Consider the following 25,309-nt stretch of genomic DNA (forward strand, 5'->3'; position numbering starts at 1 on the left):
ATAAACACAATTTTTAAAAAATTTCTTAACTTGTATTCTTCCCAATTTTTGAGAATTTTCTATTGATTTATCTTCCTTTGTTTTTGAAAAACAGTGGAGAAGGTGGCTTCCAATATTTATAAATATTGGTCCCCAGATACCTAATGGGGATTTTAAACATAGCCGTTCAGTCAATTTAATAATGCCCATGAGGAAGTGACCAGAAGCGACCTGACGCTAGAGAAGGAGTGTCTCCAAATTTCTGTTTCTAACTTGTCACTTTCCAAACTCCTAGGAGATGTGGAGATTAGAGCCATAACAATATAGAAACAGGAAAAAAGTCACATTTGGGTCACAGACTAATCAGATCGGTTTCCAAGTGAGGCGGGATATTACCACCACATTTTTCAAATATTCATTGGCTTTTTGTACCTGAGGAATAGTTTGTTTGTTTGTTTCCGGTTTCCAACAGGCTCAAAGTGAGCAGAAAGTGAGCTTTCATATTTTCTTATTCAGCCTATTTGGCACGCCTCTTAAAGTACAAGTCTCCTCCAAGGTTTGACAGTCCACCTCGACTTCTCTTTGGCATTAATAACCATACTACAAGAGGTTTGGTTTCCCTTACCCTTTTAATGGCTTTATTTCCAACTTTCCCTTTGCTTAATCATTTTACCCACCTCTGGCTATCTGTGCTACTAGACCACACCCTAACCTAGCTGTAGAATGTTATCTACAAGTTACACTGTCATTCACAGACTCATGATCTAATTACACCAGTTTGCATATTATGATTACTCAGCATCTGGTAAGAAGTGTCTAGAACACATTACAAACCACCAAGAGACAAGATCCTTACCCCGAAGAGTTTACAATCTAGGTATCTAGGTCAGACAAGAACCAGAGTGGCTAATTTAAAGCATAGCAGATTTGCAGAATGTCTAAGAGATTAATATTAGAACGCTGTGAAAAAGAGATCACTGAACATGTAAGTTACAGCTACCTTTTCTGTGAGTGATATAAAAGCAAAGCATAAAGAGTATATGAAAAACATTCCCCAAAGTCAACACAAGTGTAAAAAGTAAGAAATGAAATAGCTCAAGCTGAATTTCAGACTGTGCAGAGGCTGAATGAGAACAAAATCACTGACTTAATTTCGAAAAAGAAGTGAGTTACAGAAGCCTATCATGGAGAAGTCACAGGATTTTATCTGTGGGGGGGAAAATGTATGCTTGACGCAGGGTTTTAGATAGCCTTCAATGCAACAGTTTAGAAGTTAAAAACTCATAGCTCAAAAAGAGATAAAAGCATATCTTTTGTAGCATATCTCATTGCTACATATCTCATTGTAGCATAATTTGTAGCATAATATATCTCATTGTAGCATAATATAATTTTAGATAACTTTCAATTGTTCAGATTTCATAGATTGTGGTATATATCTAATGTGGTAAATAAACAAGGAAACGTTAATGAAATCAAAGTCACCCTAAAATTTTATGGTTATATGCTACGAATTGTGCACAATTTCTTGGTAATGAAAAGACACTTCCTCATTAGGATTCTTTTCGAAAACGATTTTAGAATTGTTTTACATTAGATACAACATATTTTACTTAGAAATTCAGTTCAGCTGCTTTTCCCCTTTTTGTTTTACAGATGAGACTTGCAGACTTTGGCACTTGGTTTCTTTCTTTTTAATTTCAATTATCCCACACTGAAGTTGGCAGGAAAACCAAGTCTATGGTTTATAAACACAGATAAAGTGCCATACAGTAAATAACACACTATGTGAACACCCAACAATTTACTGCTAAAATCCAGGGTAAGCATGTGGAAAGCTGGCGTGGGCTCCATGATGGTGCTCTCCTGAAAAAAAAAAAAAAAGAGTTGCTTAGCTCTGTGTATTTAAGGTGGGGCCGCAGGGGTGTGGGTCAGGTGGGATTCTGACCCTCCCCTGGGCTGGGAAACTTACTCATCAGTCATCTGCCTCTCCCCCAGCACAAAGTCTAAATCGAGCTGTTCTTGGATTTGTCACAGGGAAGATTTTCTCGGTTTACCTTTGGCAATGATGGCTGTTGTGCTCCCGGCTGCTCCGTCTGTGATTTCCCAAAGGAGAAAGTCACCTTTTCCTAGCCTCTTCCCTATGAAGTGAGGAGTAAATTTCCCGACAAGTCTCCTCTGGCCACTGCAGACAGCTGCCAAGGACAGAGAGAGCAGCTGTCCCTAGGGTGCCTCAAGAACCAGTGCCCTGGCTCTTCCCTGTGGAAGAGTCTCAGAATTGATCCTTACACCTACAGGGGAGCTGAACACTTATCTAATATCTAAGATCGTCTAATAGAAAGGAGATCTGAAAGATGGCAGTTACGGGGCTGAATGATGTGCCCTCACTCCACCCCAAAATTCCTATGTTGAAGTCCTAATCCCCAGAACTTTGGAATGTGACCTTATATGGAGATAAGGCCTTTACAGAGGTAATGGAGCTAAGTGAGGTCCCTGGGGTGAGACCTAATGCAGTGTGACTTCTGTCCTTATAAAGAGGGAAAGTTTGAGCACAGAGACGTGCGTAGAGGGCAGAGGACATGAAGACACACAGGGAGAAGACAGGGGCCTGGAATGCACCCTTCCCTCACAGCCCTCAGAGGGAGCCAGCCCTGCTGTCACCTTGATTTCAGACTTCCAGCTCCCAAAACTGTGAGAAAATAAATCTCCATTGCTTCCGGTGCTCAGTCTGTGGCACGTTATTGCAGCAGCCTTAGCCAGCTAATACGACCACTGCATAAAAGAGGGCCTAATAGAACCCTCTGGATTCTAGCTGAAGAACTGGAGGCAGGATAGAAAAAAGAGCTGTCACACAGTCTGTCAGCATCACTGCCTGGAACCTGTTTCCTGGTGCCCAATTCATTGTGCCTTCACCTGCCCGGGTGAACAACCCCACCAGCAGGAGGCGCTGATGGTCACTTCCAATGGAATAGCGGAGGTCGTACTGAAGGACCCACATTCCCTCAGCAACTCTGCACCCTGATGGGGGCCAAGTGTGGCAGCCCCAGGTCTCACCTACAAGATGGACCTTCTGGGCTCTGAGCCCTTCATTCACCATCATGGAGTGACGCACCAGTAGTTAAGGCCCTTTGGTACGAATCCCGATATGCTGCGGCTATGGGGGAGGCTTTAAAAATAAATGCGTGTATGGTTTATTTTCACACGCCTGTTTCAGACGCCCCAACTGTAGGGCCGAGGACTAAGCTTCTACCCCCGTAATGTAAGCAATCTTCTTCCACCCTTAGCAACTCAGCGTGGGAAGCTATAGAGGAATTAGCTTATTCCGGGGATCTTGGGAATGAATGGCCCAAAAGGAAAAACTGCCCACTGGGTGTCCAGATTTCCCATCCGACACCTGTCTGTAAGGTGGGCAGGTAAGAGGTCTCTAAGAAGTCAAGCACCCAACACAATTCCAAGGCAAATAAGAACAGCACCTTTGTGTGTCTGGGAAGCAAGAAAAGTTTTCGTGTGCTTACCATCTATCTCTTTCTAGAAAAGAAATCTTTAGGGGCCCCTGGGTGGCTCAGTCGGTTGAGCATCCAACTTCGGCTCAGGTCCTGATCTCACGGTTCATGGGTTCGAGCCCCACGTCGGGCTATGTGCTGACAGCTCAGAGTCTGGAGCCTGCTTCGGATTCTGTGACTGCCTCTCTCTCTCTGCCCCTCCCCTGCTCACATTCTGCCTCTGTCTCTCTCAGAAATAAATAAAAATTAAAAAAGAAAAGAAGTCCTTAGCTGGGGTTTGAATTCAGGAGGTATACAGGGGCACCTGGGTGGTTCAGTCAGGTAAGCGTCCGACTTCGGCTCAGGTCATTTTCTTCTATTTTACATGGAAATAAACCAATCGTTAGCAATACCAGTAATAGAAAGAGATATCATTAATAGAAGCATAGATACATCCGTTGTTAAAGACATCAGAATTTCATTTATGCTCATCACTGCTTTGAAACTTTGTTAGTTATTACAGATACTACTAAGCATTATTATTTTGTATATTCATTTTGAAAGGCATGTATTACATTTTTTCCTTGTGACTGCATTTCAATATAATTTTTCTCAGTAATCCTATGTGTTTTATTTATTCAGTTCAAAACATTATTCTAAAAGAGGATCCATAGCTTTACCAGACTCCCAGTGGGGTGCATAGAACACAAAGGGTTAGGAAACCCCACTGGGCCAGCAAAGACAGTCACTGGGGAAAATCTCAGCTGCCCGGCTGCCCATGACTGCGAATGTTCCAGCACGTTATTTACAATCAATAAAGAACAGAAAGATCTACAATCTACTAAAGAATGATGGAAACTGGATTTTTAAAATTCAGATAACTGCAATCTATTCCCAGGGATTTGACTTTAGGTGGTCTTAGGTGGAGTTTGCTTATTTTCTAAAGAGATTTTGAAGCAGGTGGTCAAAGGCCCACACTTTGAAAAACAAGAATGTTGTTGTTCTGCTAGCCTAAACATCTTAGGTAAATACTTAATATCTATCCTGTAGTGATTATTTCTTTTCCATCCCTGGTTTTGAAATACATGATTAAATAATGTATCCCCTCACCCCCACCAAACTCACTTTTTACTTTACTTTTGGCAGCAAAAATATTTTTTTTATTTATTTTTAATGTTTATTTATTTTTGAGAGAGAGAGAGAAAGAGAGACAGAGCGTGAGCAGGGGAGGGGCAGAGAGAGAGGGAGACAGAATCTGAAGCAGGCTCCAGGCTCTGAGCTGTCAGTACTGCCCGATTCGGAGCTCCAACTCACAGATGGCGAGGTCATGACCTGAGCCTAAGCCGGATGCTTCACCGACTGAGCCACCCAGGCTCCCCAGCAGCAAAAAATAATTTTAAAACTACTTTTACAAGTAACACAGTTTAGAATAGCATTTATGAGGGACGCCTGGGTGGCTCAGTCGGTTGAGCGTCCAGCTTCGGCTCAGGTCATGATCTCACAGTTCGTGAGTTCGAGCCCCGTGTCGGGCTCTGTGCTCGCAGCTCAGAGCCTGGAGCCTGCTTCAGATTCTGTGTCTTCCTCTTTCTCTGCCCCATCCCCACTCACGCTGTCCCTCTCTGTCTTAAAAATAAATAAAACATTTGGGGCGCCTGGGTGGCGCAGTCGGTTAAGCGTCCGACTTCAGCCAGGTCACGATCTCGCGGTCTGTGGGTTCGAGCCCCGCATCGGGCTCTGGGCTGATGGCTCAGAGCCTGGAGCCTGTTTCCGATTCTGTGTCTCCATCTCTCTCTGCCCCTCCCCCGTTCATGCTCTGTCTCTCTCTGTCCCAAAAATAAAATAAAAAACGTTGAAAAAAAATTTAAAAAAAAAAAAATAAATAAAACATTTAAAAAAAAATTTTTTTAAGGAAAAATAGAATAACATTTACGCTTCAGCGCTTTTGAAAGATAGAGGCAAACAATGCCTAAAAGGGTGAGGAAACAATTTAGAAAATAGTCTATAGGTTTGGGGAACGAAAGAGGATTTATACCTTTCTTGAGTATCAGGTCGTTTGCTGCTGTGAAAGATGAAGGCAACAAAGGCACACTTGCAGGTTTGTTCTGTTCCTTGAAAGTTTGCTCTTGCAAATACCTCTACCTTTCTTGAGTTGCAGGATTCATCTTGTGTCCACATGGACAGCTGACTGCCATTTGGCCAAGAAGTTGATACAATTTGCAAAGCAATAATTGACATCTCTCCTAGAGAGGCGCACAGCCCTTAAGTGAACTGGGCTTCAGGTAGCAGCCCTGTAAACTGGGCTTCAAGTGTCCCGAGTAAACAGACTCATTACAATAGTGGGGGGAGAGGGAGGGAGGAGGTGGGTTTGCACTGGGGTGTGGAGCAAGCGTGGTTTCCTCAAAGCTCCTAAGGAGCCCTGAAGGCGTCCTACCTCAGCAGCTACTACAGTGTGAAATATCAGAAATTACAAACTAAACTTAAAAAAAAAAAAAAAAGACATAGCATGTGTCTTTTTACCTTGGTCTGTTTTTAATTGCATATCATTATATCTGGGACAAAAATTCATCCAGTTGGTAAGAAATTTAAACTGTAAAACTTTCTCCCAACTGACCTGATTGGTAGCTGTAGTCTAGAACTTGTTGGAGCCTCCCTTGTGTTAAAGAACCACTCTTTCTTCCCGGATTGAAAGCCACTGGAGGGCAGGAACAATAACACCTCAGGGCCAGCTTGGCTCAGACTTTGCCCAATACACCTGTCTGTAACAAAAGTTACAGATTTTTCCACAGCTAGTACTTGGGAGCAGCGATGCAAAGATCTCGCTCGGAATCCGTCTTTCCAGTTCAGTGTCTTGACCTACCAGGAAGACTGGGGCCTGGGTCAAAGTCCTGGCTGTGCCACTTACCAACCATATGACATAACACTGGGCCAGCAAGTTACTGGATATTTCCAAACTTCAATTTCCTGTGCTGTGTAAAGGAGATAATGAAGGCATTTTCCTCTCTGATTTGTTGTAGGAATTAGAGGAGATGATGCATGTTAAGCACTTAAGACAGCATCTGGGAAGTGCTCAGGAATTGTTACCTATTATTATTTTCAACCAAAAACTTGGGCAAAGCGTAAAAACTATGCTACTGTGAATTCTTGAAACAAGGAAGCCTCGGATAATGGTTGTCAATGGCAATCAACAATTTGAGTAATAGAACCACATGATAGAGCAGCTCTTAGCCAGAGCCACTCAGAATCATCCAGAGACTTTCCTCAACACTCTAATAAGACAGAGTTATTGTGAAACTATGAGAAACTCTCACCTTTTGAACACTTCTCTCTTTGTGGTAATGACCCTGAAGCAGTGTTTCCGGGAAGATGGTGCTGAGGGAGTCTGGGATCTAGAACTCCTGGGAACCACAAGGCACCTGGCTGCTGATGGAAGTCTTTTAAGACCAGTTAATGCTTTGCTGCTCACTTACAGAAGGGTCCATGTCATTGAGTCTTTTCAACTGACTTTTTTATATTCCAGAGATTAATTTTATTTTCAGATTCATATTTTGAGCAAGTGTGAAGTCACAGAATTTCTCTGTAAAAAAAAATATTAAAACTCTCTGCTCAATGGACATTTAAAAATGGTTAAAATGGCAAACAGTATGTCATATATAACTTACCATAATTTTTAAAAATTAATGATAGAGCATACCAAAACTCAAATACACTTTAAATGGGAGTATCGTATGGAATTATATCTCCATAAAGCTGTTTTTAAACATCTTTATTCACAGTAGGGAAATTTTCCCAACCTTTTTTGTGGGAAAGGAGCCCCAACAAATATCTTTGTTCTTAGTAGATACAGCTCATTACTAATTTTCTTTGTGTTTTCAGCCCAAGCAGAGCTTTTGGTCACTTGGGATCCAGGGGTTTTCCTTAGAAAATACTGATTTGGGTATCCCAAGAAGAAGAATAAGAAAGAGGAAAAGGAGACACTAAAAATAAATATATATTTGCATGGTGTTTCTTTCTGTCTAGCTCAGTAATCCTATTTCTTGAGGAAATAGCAAAATAACCCAATTTTGCTGTTATTGTTCTCCAATATCCTGTTTCCCCATAATCGTGCTTTCCCTTCCATGAAATAATAAGATCCTTCCCTTGGATGCCTCTGGGGAGGACAAAGCAGTGGCATCATCTCCCCATTCCTGCTGCCATTTCCTCAGTCAGGTTGGTTCTCGTCGTCTACTTTCAACAAAGTCACACTGAAGTGTGAGGAGTTGATAGAGCTACAGCAGGTCAACATTCCTAGAGATGGTTCTATTAGAAAAAGTTTAGCTCACGGGGTGCCCGGGCGGCTGTGTCCGGTAAGCTTCTGACTTCAGCTCAAGTCACGATCTCACGGTTTGTGGGTTCGAGTCCCTCATTGGGCTCTGTGCTGGTGGTGTGCAGGCTGCTTCGGATTCTCTGTCTCTCCCTCTTTCTCTCTGCCCCTTCCCTGCTTGCACGCACTCTCTCGCTCTCTCAAAATGAATAAATAAACTTAAACAAACAAACAAACAAAGAAACGGTTAGCTCATTAACTAAGAAGGGTGAATCTCTGGGGGTTGTACATATCCAAGGTAATTCTGGCCCAGTGGGCTTTTCCATCCATCTCAAACGCAACCACAGTCTACCGTGTCATGCCCGAGGCCGTCACCATCTATCTTTGACTTGCAGTGACAATCCTCCCTTCTGAGTAGATGAGTGGATGCCAATTAGATGAATGATATTAGTTGGCTTTGTCTTTAAACTCAGCCTGCTTGGCCTGAAGAAGGTCATTTAGAAAATTCCTTTCACTGAAGAAACAACAAAGCCATCTGCAAAGCATGTATCCATGCCCTTCAGTGTTTACAAAGCAGGGATAGGAGATTAACAGTTTTTAAAATTCATTGCACTTAGAAAAAGCCATTCTAGTTAGTATTTTAAAAAAGATTCATCTACAGTCAACTGGTCAACTAATGGCAAACAAAGCTGGAGATGGAAACTTCTCCATTACTCAGTCCTCAAATCACTACCTGGGCTTTAATTTCCTTATCTGTCTGTAATGGTTGAGAAGCCCAAAGAGGGATTATATGACCCTCGAGGTCCCTCCTAGGTCTAGGCTGCAATTTTACTGCAGAGAAACTCTCATCAAGATAGCAACAAATTAGCCAACATTGCCTCTCCTAAGGGTGACTCAGGGTCATTCTGCTTTTGAATCTGGGGGTGTGTGGCCAACCATCCCTCTCCTGAATACACTACTAGATATACAAATGCACAGGTGAAAGTCTATGATCATCATAGGAAAACATCCAATGAATGATTCAAAGGTGCAGAGTATAATAATGTCATTGTACTAGGGCACCTTCAGAATGTCTGTGCAGTAGGGATGACAATGGTAGTTACCCAAGAACGGGGATTATGGACAACATTTCTTTCCCCTAGCCTACCCCAGCAGCCCCTTGGGCATCCTTCGGTTGCATCAGAACAGGATCCACATTCTTTATTTTCGGCTTCAGTAAGTGTAGGGCTTTGGAAGCAGCCCAGCCTTGTTCTTGTTTAGGTCAGGAACCCTACTTGAAAGAACCCAGCCCTCTCCCACCCATCACCTCCTTTACTCAAAAAGCTTTTGCACCTACTGTCTCCAACTCATCCTGTCTTCCTTAGGTTCTCTTCCAGCCCCTGCACAGCTCCCGTTGTACCCTGCGCCTCCTATTTTTCCCTTGTGAGGTGGGTACCACAGTTATCCTCATTTTACAGAGGAGGAAACTGAGGCACAGAGCCACTCTAATGATAATGACTTGAAACAGGAGTGGAGATTTAGAAGTGGAAGAAAGACGAATGAGACTGTGAAAAGCAACAACTCCTTAAGGGAGCTGACCCAGGGGGCAAGAAAGGGGAAGGAAACTTTCTTCTCACCTTTTCTCCACAATAGGCCCTGCTCTACCCAAAGAGCCAGAACTCAGGATCCTTGAAACGCTTCAGTCAGTCAGTTAAGAAATCATGGAGCCCATGTTAAAGTGAGGATTAGGAAATCTACTGCTAATTCCACACTCTTCTGCATCATCTGGAGGTTTGAGATGCTGCTTTCGGCACACGTTTCATAGGAGACAGACCCCTGGCTACTCAGTTCGGTGCCTCCTGTTGTCCATATTTCCAGAGATGCGTAAAGCATAGCAGCCCTGGAGGACTTTTTCCCAAACAAACTCCCATAAAATGTAGATTTGCAAAATAGAGGAAAAAAACACCACACATCAACCTGTGTACGAAACCAAAACTGTACCTGATCCGTGGCCCTTAGGTATTAAATTACCATGCATAACTTTTATTTATGAAATCCTGAGGATAATTCAAGTTGAGAAATAAACTAGCTTTTTCCTGTCATATCACCCTTGTCTGAATGCTGACTTTGCTTCTTGCAAACTGTGTAATCTGTGCTAGTTGCTTAAACTTTCTGAGCCTCCGTTTTTTTATATATACTCTGGGAATAATAACAGTATCTGGCCCTGGAGTGGGAAAATTAAATGAGTAAAGACATATAACCTGCTAGGACAGCGCCTGGTCCATAGTCACAATCAAATATTGCTAGGAATACATCCCTTCTTTAATATACATTTATTTAGTATCTTCTGTCTTGCAAGGACAGTGCTAAGGCAAGCCCTAGGAATCCATAAGTTCTTTTCTTATAAAACTGTCTACCTTGTTTGAAAAAATGTTTTTCAGATGAATTACAAAGTAAATAATGCTGTCAGATAACAGGAATTAGAAGCAGATAAGATAAGTGAGACCAAGGGATGGAGAAGAGGGGGCCAACGTGAAGGCAGGAAAGCTTCTTTGCTGAAGGGTCACATACTTGCTTAGGGTGGGTCACCTTTCTGGCCCTGGACTTCCCTGCAGCCAACAGGAAGCTGCAAAGTTGAACAAGAGAAGATTTCCGACCTCAGGGAGCTCTGAGTCTAGTTGAGGAAACAGATGTGTAAACAAACAATTACAGTGCAATGTGATGAATGCAAAAATGGAAGTTCTCTGGCAGGCTTTGCAGAGGAAGTGATATTCGAGAGCGGTTTTAAAGGGTGGAAAGGGTTGTAGAGAACAACCAGGAAAGGGAACAGCACATACCAGGGCTTGGAGCCTTGGAGAGCCTTGGAAAATGTGGGAATAACGTGTGCCAGAGTCTCATCAGAATAGTTGTAGAAGGCATCCAGGTGTGCAATAAACTTTTTTTCAGTGGAATAATGAAGGGGTTCCTGATAAGTGTTCCCCGTGGCAGCAAGAACAGTAAACATAGCTTCAAAGAAACCAGAATGAAGTTAGGAAATCAAGCAGAATGCCAAGAAAGAAAAGAAAAGGAAACTAAAACTCCACCTCCGGTACTATTTGTCCATTGCAATTTGGATTTCCTCCGGAACCTTTTGGGAAGGAGAGAACTCTATGCTCGGATATAAATATTGACCCACCCACTGTCACCTAAAAACAGCATCTGAAACAGTCAATTAACATGGTAGGATCTTGAAACTGTTTCAGATCATTAGAAATTATAAAATCACATGCTCTATTTTAATTAAAAAGAAGCATAAGTCATTTTTCAAAGAGCTAAGTAGTGATAAAGTTGAGAGGAGACCAGAGTTTTTCTTACTTTCATTCTTGAGTCTTTTTCTACTTGACCATTTGGACCGTCCCAATTCGTTGGCAGAGTTTTGAGATCTGACACACTGTATTTCTTCAAAAATGAAGGAATAACACAGGGCAGAAAACAAGAGAGAGTAGCTTCAAATCAGAGAAACGGATTTAAATTCCAATAGTCAAAAATATTGTTGCAATATGCGAGAGGTTATTAAATACATATAGACGAATTCTATAGAAGGGTTGTATATTTGAAAGTAGAGAAAACTTTGACTATATGCATTACAATTTTGTTTTCAAAATTCTTCTAGCTTGACATAAACATATCCTCATATCTGCAGGTGCCCAATTTGAAAATAACTTGTTTTCAAATGACTGAAACCTGATAGAAGTTTTATTTTTGCATGTTGCATTGCTTTGACCCCACTGGCTAAAGTGTCTTCCCAGAAATCCTTTATCTTCTTGGCTGATAATCTTTTAATTTATGTTTATTTATTTTTGAGAGAGAGAGAGAGAGGGAGGGAGGGAGCGGGGGAGGGGCAGAGAGAGAGGAAGACACAGAATCTGAAGCCGGCTCCAGGCTCTGAGCTGTCAGCACAGAGCCTGATGCAGGGCTCGAACTCACGGACCAGTCGGTGAGATCATGACCTGACCCGAAGTCTGACGCCCAACTGACTGAGCCACCCAGGCGCCCGTTGGCTGATGATCTTTAACAGTGAATCCTAACACGGTATCGTGGGCTCTTTCCATCTGGTTCTCAATCACGTGGCTGGTCATCTCTGAACATATGCTCAAGAGCATTGTGACAGTTCCAGATTCAAAGAAAATCTGTGTTGAAATTTTTTTAGTGAAGCAAAGATAAATAACTACTCCCCCCATTGTACTCTCTTAGAAGCTCTGTTTACATTTTTGGGACTGTATTGTTTTGTTGTAAAAGGGATCACCTGCTTCTTCTTAAAAGCGTCCTGGATTTTCCTGGTGTGAATGATTCGCATGTACTCACTTCGGTGGCATGGCCAGCGATGTATATACTTCACCGTACCTGCCTCACTAGGGCCAGTCCCTGCTTCCCAGACTAGCCTCTCGGTGGCCCAAAAGCCCTTGCTGTCCTGATGGCTGGCTGCCTAATTCCAGGACAGGGATCGCAGGGTCCATGGTGGTACTGCCTGCACCAACCCAGTATCTGACTGGAGGAGCACTCGGTGACAACCTGCTGAATAAGCCAAAACATAAACGGCCAGGACCAGGGCGGCACAGACAATCTGGGATGTGTATCTCCAGGGGTTCCCAACTTCCCGCTCAGTCTTTTGGAGTGTTCTTTCCCTCCCCTGAGGTGTCACTTACATGCTGCCCAGTACCCGTTCAAAGCCTCCACTTTTTTACTCTTCACTCATACAGTTGTCCAACACTACACATTATTATCAGCATTCTTACATACACTACTTTAGAGTTCTAGAAGGTCCTTTCTGGGGGGAGCCTGGGTGGCTCAGAGGGTTGAGCATCTGCCTCTTGGTTTCGACCCAGGTCACGATCCCAGGTTTGTGGGATCGGGCCCCGCACCGGGGATTCTCTCTCCTCTCCCTCTGCCCCTCTCCCTCTCGCGCGTGCTCTCTCTCTAAAAGAAAAAAGAAAAAGAAAAAAAGAAAAAGCAGGTACTGTCTGTTAATCTTTTTAGATCCCAAGACAATGATTGTTACCAAAACATACACACAAAGAAGGCGAGAGCAACAAGACTGACAGGTATTATGTGTCATTCCCATCCCCCGAGACCCTTGGCCATACCTCTCATTGTCCCCACTCTACACAAGTAGCTCTCATTCCACACCCTTCTTTCACATCGAAATGCCCAGAGCTTATCTAAGACAGTCAGGAGGCTCTTACAAGGAGGTAAAGCTTAGTTTCCAATCCAATCTCTACCCACAGACCAAATTGGTCAACCTCCCTGAATCTTGGTGGTCTTGTCTGTAAACTGGGTTCATATATAATCTCCCTTTACAGTGAACATGTATTTGTTTATCATCTGTGAAGTTAAAAACCCTTTGAAACAAACATAAATAAATGAGGGCAAGGTGGAGAATCAGGCCCCTAATGTGTGCTCTCCTTCTCTGAGCAGTGTGGTCACCTAAATAGCAAGGCTGATACGTTTCACTACATTTTTTGTAAAAAGATATCCATAAGGGGAGCCTAGGTGGTTCAGTCGGTGAGACAGCTGACTCTTGATTTTGGCTCAGGTCACAATCTCACGGTTTGTGAGTTCGAGCCCCTCGTCAGGCTCTGTGCGGACCGTGAGCCTGCTTAGGATTCTCTCTCTTCCTCTCTGTCTGCCTCTCCCCTGCTCGTGCGCTCTCTCTCTCTCAAAATTAATAAATGAACCTAAAAAGGGGCACCTGGGTGGCTCAGTCTGTTAAGTGTCTGACTTTGGCTCAGGCCATGATCTCATGGTCTGTGAGTCCGGGCCCCGTGTTGGGCTCTGGGCTGACAGCTCGGAGACTGGAGCCTGCTTCGGATTCTGTGTCTCCCTCTTTCTCTCTGTTCCTTCTGCACTCATGGTTCATCTCTTCTCTCTCAAAAATAAAGAAACATTAAAAAAAAAAAACTTTTTTAACAAATAAAAACAAAGATGGCCATAACTTTGTGATTTTCTAGCTGGCGGAAGGTGTAAGGAATAGACTCACCAGCACTCCCTCTTATCCTGCCCTGTCTGGGGTGAGGGGTGAGTGTCTAGGTCCCCACAGACACACTCCCCCGCATGTGGTGAGGCACTGGGGTAGAACTGACCTTGGGCAAAACAGGCACAACAGCAAGTAGGGTATGTTTGCTTTGCTCTTTCACTTCCCTCTCTGAATACTTTCCCACATTCGGGTTTTTCCTCACCACCCACCCAGTCCACTTTTCTAGATCCTGTATTTTAACATTCTCCTCTCAAGGTAACGATTATACTTTTGTTTGTTTTTAAGGCTAACGTTTCCGTTACATTAAATGTCCCATGTTGCAAAAAAAAAAAAAAAAAATATATATATATATATATATATATATATGTATATGTATATGTATGTATGTGTATATACATATATATTCTTGGCCACAAATACTTTTTATAGCTAATGATGATAGTTACAGAGCTTCAAGATTCATTCTCTTTCAGAAGGATGCATCTCCACATACTTCAAGAATGGACACCTAGCTTTTATTTATCATAGATAATCATCCTGGTCTCTCTACACTGGGACGGCAATCAGGAAGTCCCGTTCTGCTACGTCCTGGGGCCAGGAATTTTATTGATTCTTCCATGGTGTTCTGTCTTCCCTTAAACCACGAGGCCACCCATCTTGCACAAGAACACAGAGATATGTAGACAAACATGTGAGTGAGCATTCATACACAGACACATGTGCATGCAAACGTATACACACATGCACTAACTTTGAAAGATATATCCCCGAAGGTAGACAAGTTGGAAAAGGGAAAGTATGTGCTTCCATTTGGTCGTTTTTCAGTGACCACCAACTGAACCGTAGCTTTGACTCACAATATGGTATCTAAATTTTATACGTGTAAATTTTTTTTTCAGACACAAGACCTGGAAAGGAGAACCTAGCCAGATCTAAGAAGAGTTGAATCGTTTTTTGTGGTTTCTAAATGTGGAAGAATTGACTCCAAGTTAGTGAACTGTCTAAATCTAAATGCTGTCCAAGATGGCAGCCACTAATCATATGTGGCTACTGACCCCTTGTCTGACTTAAATGCAGTATAAAATACACACTGTAATAAAATATATTACTCTTTACATAAGTTTATTTATTTCTTTGTCTTGAGAGAGAGTGGGAGAGGGGCAGAGAGAAAGGGAAAGAGAGAATCCCAAACAGGTGCCTCGGTGTCAGCACAGAGCCCAACACGGGGCTTGATCCCATGAACCGTGAGATCGTGACCTGAGCTGAAACCAAGAGCCAGACGCTTAACTGACTGAGACACCCAGGCGCCCCAATAAAATAGACTAGTAAGTTGACTTTACTTATTTATTTTTCCTTCTTAACGGATATGCGGCTTATACACGTAGGTCGCATCTTGTATCTATCAGACAGCACTAGTCTTGATGTTAATTAAGTTGTGAAAAAGGAATGTTTTCTTATTCTAGAGTATAGGGGACTAGATGAGCAGAGATCTCCAGCGGCATGTAAGCCCTGACATGTCATATATTTACTTGTTTATTATGTCATTCTCTTCTGCTACCAGAAAATGAAGTTCATATAAATCAAAGTTTATGGATTGTTAACCCGCACAGTGTGGGAAATAACTGAAAATTTAAAATGGGTCTGCCGTCCTCCATTATGACTTAAGCTCTGTAGGAAGGCGTTTTCTGCTTTGGCTCAAGCATGTGGATGTGTGCCCTGAGGAAGTTGCATGAATGGTGTCATGTGGGGGTCTGACTACCGTCATTTTCAGAAATTTGGGAGACCACTTTGGAGACTGGGATTCAGTTCTCATTTATATCTTCTCCACTATTCCTTTCCTTCCCTCCTTCCTTCCTGGTGCTTAAGCCAAAAACCACCATTATTCATCACTCTTTTTCTCTTACTACTCTCCACTTCTATGCTGTTGGATCTTCCTTCAGAATATTCCAAACTCTGCCCACTTCCTCCCGCTCTGCCATTGCCACCTTGGCCCAAATCATCAGCATCTCAATAAACAGAAATCAGATCATGGTGCTCCTTTGTTTAAGACCACCCGATGTCTCCATGGCAGTAAAAGTAAAAGCCAAAGTTCTTACAATGACTTTAAAGACTAATCCTACTCCCATCGCCCAATTCTCAAACCTCAGTGCCCTAATCCTCTCCCCCTGGCTCACTCTGATCAAACTTTACAAGTCTCCTACTTGTTCCTCACACTCCAGCACACTCCTGCCTCAGGGCCTTTGCACCTCCTGATCCTGTTGCTTGGTATGCTCTCTCTGAAAATCTTTGCATGGCTTATTTCTTCGCTTCCTTCTAGTGTCTGTTTGAATGCCATAACTTCTTTGACCATCTATATAAAATACTATCCTTTTTTCCCTCATGTAATTAATTTTTCCATCAATCTTATCAGCATATGACATGTCATATACCTACTTATTCATTTATTTATCATCTCTTACCATTAGAACTTTAGCTCCAGGACAGTGAGGATTTTGCTTTGTTCATTGTTGTATCTCCAGTGCCTAGGCATGGCTTACATCTTAGGTGTTCCATAGATAATTGTTGAGAGAACTCATGAAATAAATATCGCAAAGCTTTGTAAATAACTCCCAAATCTTTCAGACATTCATAACCACCATTAGCAAAGTAAATGAGAAATTTCCCCAGAAGTCCGGAGAACAAACCATTCTTATTAACATTCTCCCCCTGTCCTCCCCTCCACCACTATTGATGATCTGATAAATTATTTCACAGAGAAACAATATTTATGATGATGTTTTAGGTTACAATTTATATATATAAATACAATTAATTATTACAATTAATTAATACAATTAACACATATATCTATAAAAATGTTAATTGTACTGTTAAAATCACATTTAGATGTTAGATCTCTGTGGGTTAGTTATAAAATATAACACAGCTTGAACTTTCCAGACTTAACTCATCTTGTTAACTGGATTTGGAGAACCAGTTAACCAGGTTCCAGGAAAATTGTATCCATTTTTCCAGGAAACATGTAAAGTACCCCATTCTCCATGAAATCTCTGACCCTCCATCGAACAGTACATTTTCTCTATTCCGAAGCCCCAGATACTATTTAAAACACATGTTAACTGTGGGACTTACCTTATTTTGCCCTGTAATAGAGGTATAGGACATGGACCTAGGTTTTTCTATCTCTATCTTTTGCAGTTAGTCTATAAACACCTCAGAAAGGCTCTTTTATTCCTCTTTATTCCCTGCATTGGCCAGCATAATTCTTTGAACATAATAGGCCCTCGGTTTATATTTGTTGTACAGTGTTTAGGCATAACAGTATTTCTAGAGAAAAAGAAAAGCTTCATCAGTTTTTTTTAAACCACTTTGCAGCAAACTTTTAAAGCAAAAAATCCTTTCTAAGTTAGAGTCCACACCATATAAACTGGCTGTGTTTTGGTGTTTACGTTGATCCTGTCGATTTGAAATTCCCAACGGGGGTAAGAATTTTCTTCATCTCTACGATCAGCATCTCTTTTGAGCGCTTAGCTTCTCCAGCCATAGAGCCCCTTTAACCAGTTTATTTGTTTCCTTTCTCTCAGGAGATGTGTTTAGTGATTTAGAGATGTGTTTAGATATTTAGAGATGTGTTTAGCCTCACACAGTGTCTAGGGCTGAACCGAAATGTGTGCTTCAACATGGAAAAATGTTTTCAAATTGCCTTCCTTCCTTACCCATCCCCACCCTACCCAATACAATAAAGTAGATTTTTTTTTTTTTTTTTTTATTCCAAGGAGGGAAAAAAGTAGCTCTAGAGAAAAAAGTGTTTCTTTGTTTTTGTTATTAGGATGACGTGGGGAAAAAAGTAACTGTCATCCCATCAAGGCCTTCATTTGTTAAAATTGTTCTGCAGATAGAAAATGTAAGGACTTTTTTTTTTAAAGTACTTCCCCAGAATTGCTTTTGCTTACGAGAAAGTAAAAAATGATTCCCGGGGCGCCTGGGTGGCGCAGTCGGTTAAGCGTCCGACTTCAGCCAGGTCACGATCTCGCGGTCCGTGAGTTCGAGCCCCGCGTCAGGCTCTGGGCTGATGGCTCGGAGCCTGGAGCCTGTTTCCGATTCTGTGTCTCCCTCTCTCTCTGCCCCTCCCCCGTTCATGCTCTGTCTCTCTCTGTCCCAAAAATAAATAAAAAACGTTGAAAAAAAAAAAAAAAAAAAAAAAAAAAAATGATTCCCAGCCACCTCTCATCATCTTACCCATCCTTCAGCTTTCTAATTTCATCTCATCACAACCTTGAAGTGAAACAAGCTTATCTGAATGACATGTCTCACTGGAGAAAGTCTTTACAGACGGGATTTCAAAATTTGTCCTCCCACTGGATAAATGCTGGAAGAGTACTCTGGGGTCTTTCAGCTTAGCCGGGATCAATTTATCGGGCAAGTAATGAATCTCATTGTTATGCTGGCTTCCATGTCAGCAAAATAACAGATGTACAGTATAATGGAGAAGAAAAAAGTTGCTTTGGGATTGTTAGAGCAGGTGCTACATAAAAAAAAAAAAAAAATCACATGGAACTTTCTCAAGTGCATTTGGAAACAGTTGGAAACTAGCCAGGAGGAACGGTCTCCCTCAATCCCTAGGACATCCAGTTGTGGGCTGGGATTAAGCCCTTGAACAGCTGAGTCAGGAGGACACTGACACCTTGTCACTTCTTCAAGCTCTTTATTCCCCCCTCACCCTCCAACAAAAGCACCAGAGATTACCCTCCCCCAACTAGACGCGCGCGCGCGCGCACACACACACACACACACACACACACACACAGGAGTCCAGCTGCCAGATATGGCTTTCAGAGAACACTAGACAACGTTGAGTCCAGGCAAGTTACCATGGTTCTTTGGCTATTATTACGTCCAGCACATCAGGGAATGGAAATAAATGTGCACATGTTTTAAAAGGCCCTTTGGAAAAGATCAGTGGGGCTGCATGGGGGACACAATGGCAGGCTTTGTCGCAGAGAAAGGATTTGGCCTGGCAGGCAACAGCAGCCCTGCTGGACACAGGGTTTGTCTGCAAGCGCAGTGTGGGAAAACCATGTTCAGGTTTACAGAACATCCTCATTAGGAAAAGTAGGGCATTTAGCATAATTAAAAGTCATCCTGAAGACATCAGGTAAGAGCCTGCTGTTTGTAATTAATTGCTTCCGTGATCCTGTGACTTTAAAAGGGGTGCTGCTCACAGAGGTTCAGAATTATTCCAGAAATACAAATCATTCAGATGGGGACAGAACAGAGAGGATGTGAAAGTTTGATAAAAGCAAAGGAGAAAAGGGAGAAGGGAAAGAATGGGTGAGGAAGAATTGAAAATTACGAACAGTCACCCATCTATAATTTGCTGAAATAATCCTGTTCTCTTTTCATACTCTGTGCCTGAACACCCTCACATCCAAAAGTACAACTCCCCACTGACCTGCATCCTGCCTTGATAGATAAATTATTTGGGGAAAAGATTCTCAGAGTCAAGGTTAACAGAAAACAGCTGGAAAATAAACCAGAGAGCCATATGTCATAGATTTCTCTAAGTAGATAGATTTTTTTTTAACTCTATTTTGAAGAGTCACAGCAAACAGGGTGAACCAAGGACTTTACATGGTCTCCACGCTCATGAAAATAAATATGGCAAAGAGTCTATAATTGTGTTAGCAAAGAGGGAGAGGACTGGACAACACAATAAATCTGATCTCAAATATTTTTTTCTTCCTCAATGGTAGAAACCCCAACTTGAATTATCTAAGTGATTATTACCACTCCCTGCTTTCTTTGTACATAGTTTATGTCTCCATAGATGAAGAAATGGCTACATTTTTTAAAAGGTTTATTTTTGAGAGAGAGAGAGAAAGACAGATTGCAAGTAGGGGAGGGGCAGACAGAGAGGGAGACACAGAATCGGAAGCAGGCTCCAGGCTCTGAGCTGCCAGCACAGAGCCCGATGTGCGGCTCGAACTCACAAACCATGAGATCATGACCTGAGCCAAAGTCAGACGCTTTAACGGACTGAGCCACCAAGGTGCCCCAGAAATGGCTACATTTTAAAGAATACTTTTATTTAGACTTCAGAAACTGTAAAGTACATTGTAAAAAGTAGTATCTGGGCATGAAAGAGAGTTTGATTATACTAAAGGTTAGAAAGGAAAAATATTGATTCTACTGCCTAAATCAAAAAGGGTTTTTTTTTTTTTAAGTTGTATATTTTCTTATTATTTTCTCCCACTGTTTTGCACTATAAAAATTTGTATTCTGCTTTTCTCAATAGGGCAAATATCTCCCCGTGTCATAAGACTGTATCAGACATTCCATGCCATTTGCCTGAAAATTATACCTCCCTCTTTTCAGAAGCCACAAGAGTTTCTGCCAAGCTCATACTTCTTCGTGTGTGTGTGTGTGTGTGTGTGTGTGTGTGTGTGTAGCCAGGCTGTGTGACGTGTAGCCCTGTTACCATAGGCTGATTCAGAACCAGGGTTGACATTGTACTCTATGTAGACACTGTTCTATTAGGACTTGTCGAATCTGTCAGATTTTGTCACCAGTTACAGAAAGTAAGAGCTGGGATTTGGTGGAGTGATGAAGAACCCAGAGTAAACCACAGAAAAGGTAATAAAGCAGGAATCATGAGGCAATAGCGATCATGAGAGAGTGGAGAAGAAAGAAACCGTGGCTCACTGAGACCAAGCTGAGTTACTCTGACGTGTAAACCACCATCAGGGCCAATAGTTACTTTCCAAACCTGGTGAAATAATTGAGTCAGGAGAGAAATGTGGTTTCCCCAGTAAGAAGAGCTAACATTTAAATCACCCCTACTGTGGGGGCGCCTGGGTGGCTCAGTCGGTTAAGCGTCCGACTTCAGCTCAGGTCATGATCTCGTGGTGCACGAGTTTGAGCCCCGCGTCAGGCTCTGTGCCGACAGCTCAGAGCCTGGAGCCTGCTTCCGATTCTGTGTCTCCCTCTCTCTCTGACCCTCCCCCCATTCATGCTCTGTCTCTCTCTGTCTCAAAAATAAATAAACGTTAAATAAATAAATAAATAAATCGCCCTACTGTGCCTCAGACATTGTTCTTTGTTCTTTACATCTAACCTTATCAATCTTATGGGGTGGGTTTTATTATCCTCCCCATTTTAAAAGTGGGAAAACACAGGAGCAAAGCTGTTAAGTGACTTGCCAACAATTCAAACCTGAGTCGGCTGGTTCCGTGACTGTGATATTGTTTTTGTAAGAAATATATATTTGGTTTTCTGGCACAGGGCTCTTAAAAAAAAAAAAAACCCTTTGAATTTCCTAAGTGATAAGAGTGATAAAGGTGTCTTGAGATTCATAACAAACCCCCTTTGACCACACCTGGGTTTATGGTAACAAAGTGACTTTTGGAAATCACTTAAGGATGGGGACTGGTTGCCAGAGGACCAATCTTGGGATTAGAGGGGATTTGAACTTTCAGCCCCAGTCACTGACCTCAGGGAGGGGAGGGGTTTGTAGACTGAGCTCATTCACCAATGCCCATGATTTAGTCAATCATGCCCATGTAATAAAACCCCAAAAGGATGGGGTTCAGGGAACTTATAGGTCGATGAGGACTTGGAGATTGGAGAGTGCTGTATCCAGAAAAGGCATGGAAGCTCCAAGTCCCTCCCCGCATACCCTGCTCCATGTATCTCTTCTAGCTGCCTCTTCCTGAGTTATGTCCTTTTATAATAAACTGGTCATTGAGTAAATAAAATGTTTCTCAGAGTTCTTCAAGTTGCTCTCCCACGTTAATCGAATGTAAGGAAGGGGTCATTGGAACCTCTGATCTACAGCCAGTTGGTCAGAAGCCCAGATGACAATCTGGATGTTCGATTATTGTTTGAGGCTGGGGGCGGGGGAAGGGTTAGTCTTGTAGGACTGAGCACTTAACCTGTGGGATCTGACGCTATCTTTAATACCTGAAGGTACATGAATGCCTGTGTGTGTCTATATTTTTGTAATCTGAAAGAGTATCTCTCTTTCAATTCTGTATACATACATATAGAGGTACATATACGGATGTACATGCATGTATGTATGTATATATAGATTGATATATATTATAGATAGAATCAATCCAGTGTCTATGCCAGTGCTCACATAGCCCATAACTACTCTAGAGAGATAGAAAGTAAGTGGTTGTCAAGGATGGGGACAGGGAAGAATGAGGCGTGACTGCTAATAGGTATAGAATTTCTTTGGGGGATGATGGAAATATTTTAAATTAGATAGTGATGATAGTTGTGCAACTCTATAAATAGACTAAAATCCACTGAATTGTATACTTCAAAAGGTATGAGTTTCATGTATCTGAATTATATCTGAATAAAAGGATTATTTTAAAAAGTCATACTATGCCACCATGTCTCCTATAAACAACATTCCCTACTCTTGTGACCGGTTGAGTCATACTGGAGAAAAGAGAGCATCTTGAGATGTCAGCTACCTGCCTTGAGGCAATCAACTGCTCAATTTCTGGCATAATTCTATAATCCTATCAACTTTTAGAATAATGTCAAACAAGCAAGGCGTCTGGGTGGCTCAGTCCGTTAAGCGCCTGACTCTTGGTTTGGCTTAGGTCATGATCTCACGGTCACTGACAACGCAGAGCCTGCTTGGGACTCTCTCTCCCTCTGTCTCTGCACACCACCCCCCGCCCCCCGCCCCATCACTTTGCGCTGTATCTGTCTCTCTCAATTACATAAATAAATCATTTTAAATTTAAAAAAAAAAAGAGCAATGTCAAACAAGATGTATCGTTTATCCTAGTCACTCTTTAGCGAAATGGTCACCAGTATGAACCTCAATTTGGGTAAAGGGAAGAAAATAATTCTGGCGAAAAAAAATTCTCTCTAGATATAAATACATATATATACATATATATATATATGTATATGTATATATACATATATATATATATATATGCATATTTAAGCTAAGCAATGCTAATGAAGGTATAAGAAAAAATATATTGAACCTTTGATTCTACCCACATCTAGGGCAACTAGCTCCGAGCTCTAAAGATCAACATACAATTTATCTCCAAGGAAGAGAGGGTGAATGTTAACTGATGATTCATTTCATAACCCCCCATCTGTCCCTCATCAAATGGAAGTACAGAGCTGGGATCACGGGATAGATTGAAAAGCAGAATGTCCAGGGAACTGGTCAGTTTCTTAGTGTAACCTTGTTCCCGCCACCAGAAACACATCACAGCCTTTAAAGAAGTAGCATGTCACCCACTAGCTTGTTATAGGATTCAGCTATCACTTGCACAGAATTTTCTGTCATATGTTTATGTCAAAACAACAGAAGAATATCAAAGGAAATCATTTTCAAAAGAAAAATCACCTAAAAATTTCACCACCAAACTATTCTCATTTTTGGTTCTATCGTGGTTTTTCTCAATGCACATATTTTGCATGAACATGAGCATGTCCTCTCATACTCCCTTTTCCCCTCTTGCTTAGCAAAATGTCAGGTCCCTTTGCCATGATTTCATAATTATCTCAATCTTTTATTGTATCAAAGCACCATGCATAACTAAACCAGTTTCCAAATATTGAATATTTAGGTTATTTGCTTCCAACTGATTGCTACTGCACTGGAAATAATACATCAAGGAACATCCTAGTGCATGGATTTTTGTTGTTGTTGTTTTTTATTGAATTATTTGTTTTAGAATGAATTTCCAGGATTAGAATGACTGGGTCAAAGCGAAAGAACATTTTTATAATGGTTCCCATATACCATCATTGTTAACCTAAAGAGTTACACCTGCTTGGGGCGCCTGGGTGGCTCAGTCGGTTAAGCGGCCGACTTCGGCTCAGGTCATGATCTCGCGGTCCGTGAGTTCAAGCCCCACGTCGGGCACTGTGCTGACAGCTCAGAGCCTGGAGCCTGCTTCAGATTCTGTGTCTCCCTCTCTCTGACCCTCCCCCGTTCATGCTCTGTCTCTCTCTGTCTCAAAAATAAATAAACGTTAAAAAAAAAAAAATTTTTAAAAAGAGTTATACCTGCTTGACATGCCTCTAACAGCTTCTGAGAATCTTGTAGTTTTGCACCATCTTTTCTGAGATGAAGTTCATATTCTGAATTACATTTTCGTGATCAAATATGACCAAAGTAATATGATTTAACAGAATGGACACTTTGCTATAATTTTTTGTCCTACAGCAAGATTAAAGAGTTCTCTCCTGTCAAAAACAATGTCCTGGGAAATTCACCGTAAACAAGATCTTAGATTAATAATTGACCAGTTGAGACCAGGCATTTTGTTCGACTGTTCTGGGCAATTTTTATACAAATAAATGCTAATGAGGGTGCCTGCTCACTCAGTCAGAAGAACATGCAGCTCTTGATCTCAGGGCTGTGAGTCTGAACGCCATACTGGGTGTAGAGATTACTTAAAAACAAACAAACAAACAACAAAAAAAAAAACTTAAAAAAAAAAGAAAGAAAGACTAATGGTGACTGCTTCTGCTAAGAAGTTCAAAGAAATGAGAAGGTAAGATTCAGAACCCTAGGTTGACACAGCCATTTATTTAGTTGTACAATCATTCAACACACATTTACTGAGACCTTATTATTTCCTTTGGCTGTTAAAGGCAAATGAGTCTCCACAATAAGGCATTTAAAAGCTGTGGGAGGGGCGCCTGGGTGGCTCAGTTGGTTGAGCCTCCGACTTCGGCTCAGGTCATGATCTCGCAGTCCGTGAGTTCGAACCCCAGGTCGGGCTCTGTGCTGACAGCTCAGAGCCTGGAGCCTGTTTCGGATTCTGTGTCTCCCTCTCTCTCTGCTCCTCCCCCATTCATGCTCTGTCTCTCTCTGTCTCAAAAATAAATAAATGTTAAAAAATAAAAATAAAAAAGTAAAAGCTGTGGGAACCCAGTGGAGGATGCAAAGAACCATAAGGGACATAGGGAAGATATGACCAAGGCTGCTGTTGTCTACTGCACGGTCACATTCATACCCCATTGAACCTACCCACCTCTTCAATAACAATAGAATCCCCAAATTTTAGCGGGGCATAGGGCCAGTCAGAAAAGGAGTCATTTCTCAGCCTTCCTTGTAGATGAAGTGTGACCATGTGACTAGTCCATGGCCAGTGATTTAGAAGAGAAATATTGAGTGGCACTTTAACAAAATTTATTTTAAAACAAGTAATGCACATATTTCACCTCTTTTTTCTCCAAATTCCATTTCGCTACCAGGAATAAGTTGTGAAGGCTGGTGCTCTCACTGACATCTTAGACTTTAATCAAGGCACCCACATTCAGAACAGTAAGCTAGAAGAAACTGTGTCTACAAGATTTTTTATAATATATTTATTATAACAGAATGAATGGACTACTCCCAGTATTCTTTTACATAAAGGACAACAACTACAACAATGACTCTTGTTTAAGTAATTGTTAATAGGGGTTCTTTAGTCACATACAGTCAATCCTAAGTGATAGACTGGCTTCTTTAAACTGGGTCTTGAAATCTGATAAAAAGTGTGCCAGAAAAGAAAT

At 41.7% G+C, this 25,309-nt stretch overlaps 2 long non-coding RNA genes across 2 annotated transcripts; both read right to left on the bottom strand.

The window, feature by feature from the left end:
• Positions 1-1,657: 1,657 nt before the first annotated feature.
• LOC145715506 (uncharacterized) lies at positions 1,658-5,074 on the bottom strand. Its single transcript, XR_014137720.1, has 2 exons — positions 1,952-5,074; positions 1,658-1,845 (listed from the first exon to the last, which is right to left on the bottom strand). It is a non-coding gene; the product is annotated as an uncharacterized LOC145715506 (long non-coding RNA).
• An 8-nt stretch (positions 5,075-5,082) lies between these two features.
• Positions 5,083-11,337, bottom strand: LOC132667529 (uncharacterized). The gene is made up of 3 exons (XR_009605214.3): positions 10,578-11,337; positions 6,770-7,035; positions 5,083-6,427 (listed from the first exon to the last, which is right to left on the bottom strand). It is a non-coding gene; the product is annotated as an uncharacterized LOC132667529 (long non-coding RNA).
• Between the last annotated feature and the right edge of the window lie 13,972 nt (positions 11,338-25,309).

The sequence above is a fragment of the Panthera onca genome, chromosome B2, assembly GCF_046562875.1.
Source record: "Panthera onca isolate mPanOnc1 chromosome B2, mPanOnc1 haplotype 2, whole genome shotgun sequence".
Classification (NCBI taxonomy): domain Eukaryota; kingdom Metazoa; phylum Chordata; class Mammalia; order Carnivora; family Felidae; genus Panthera; species Panthera onca.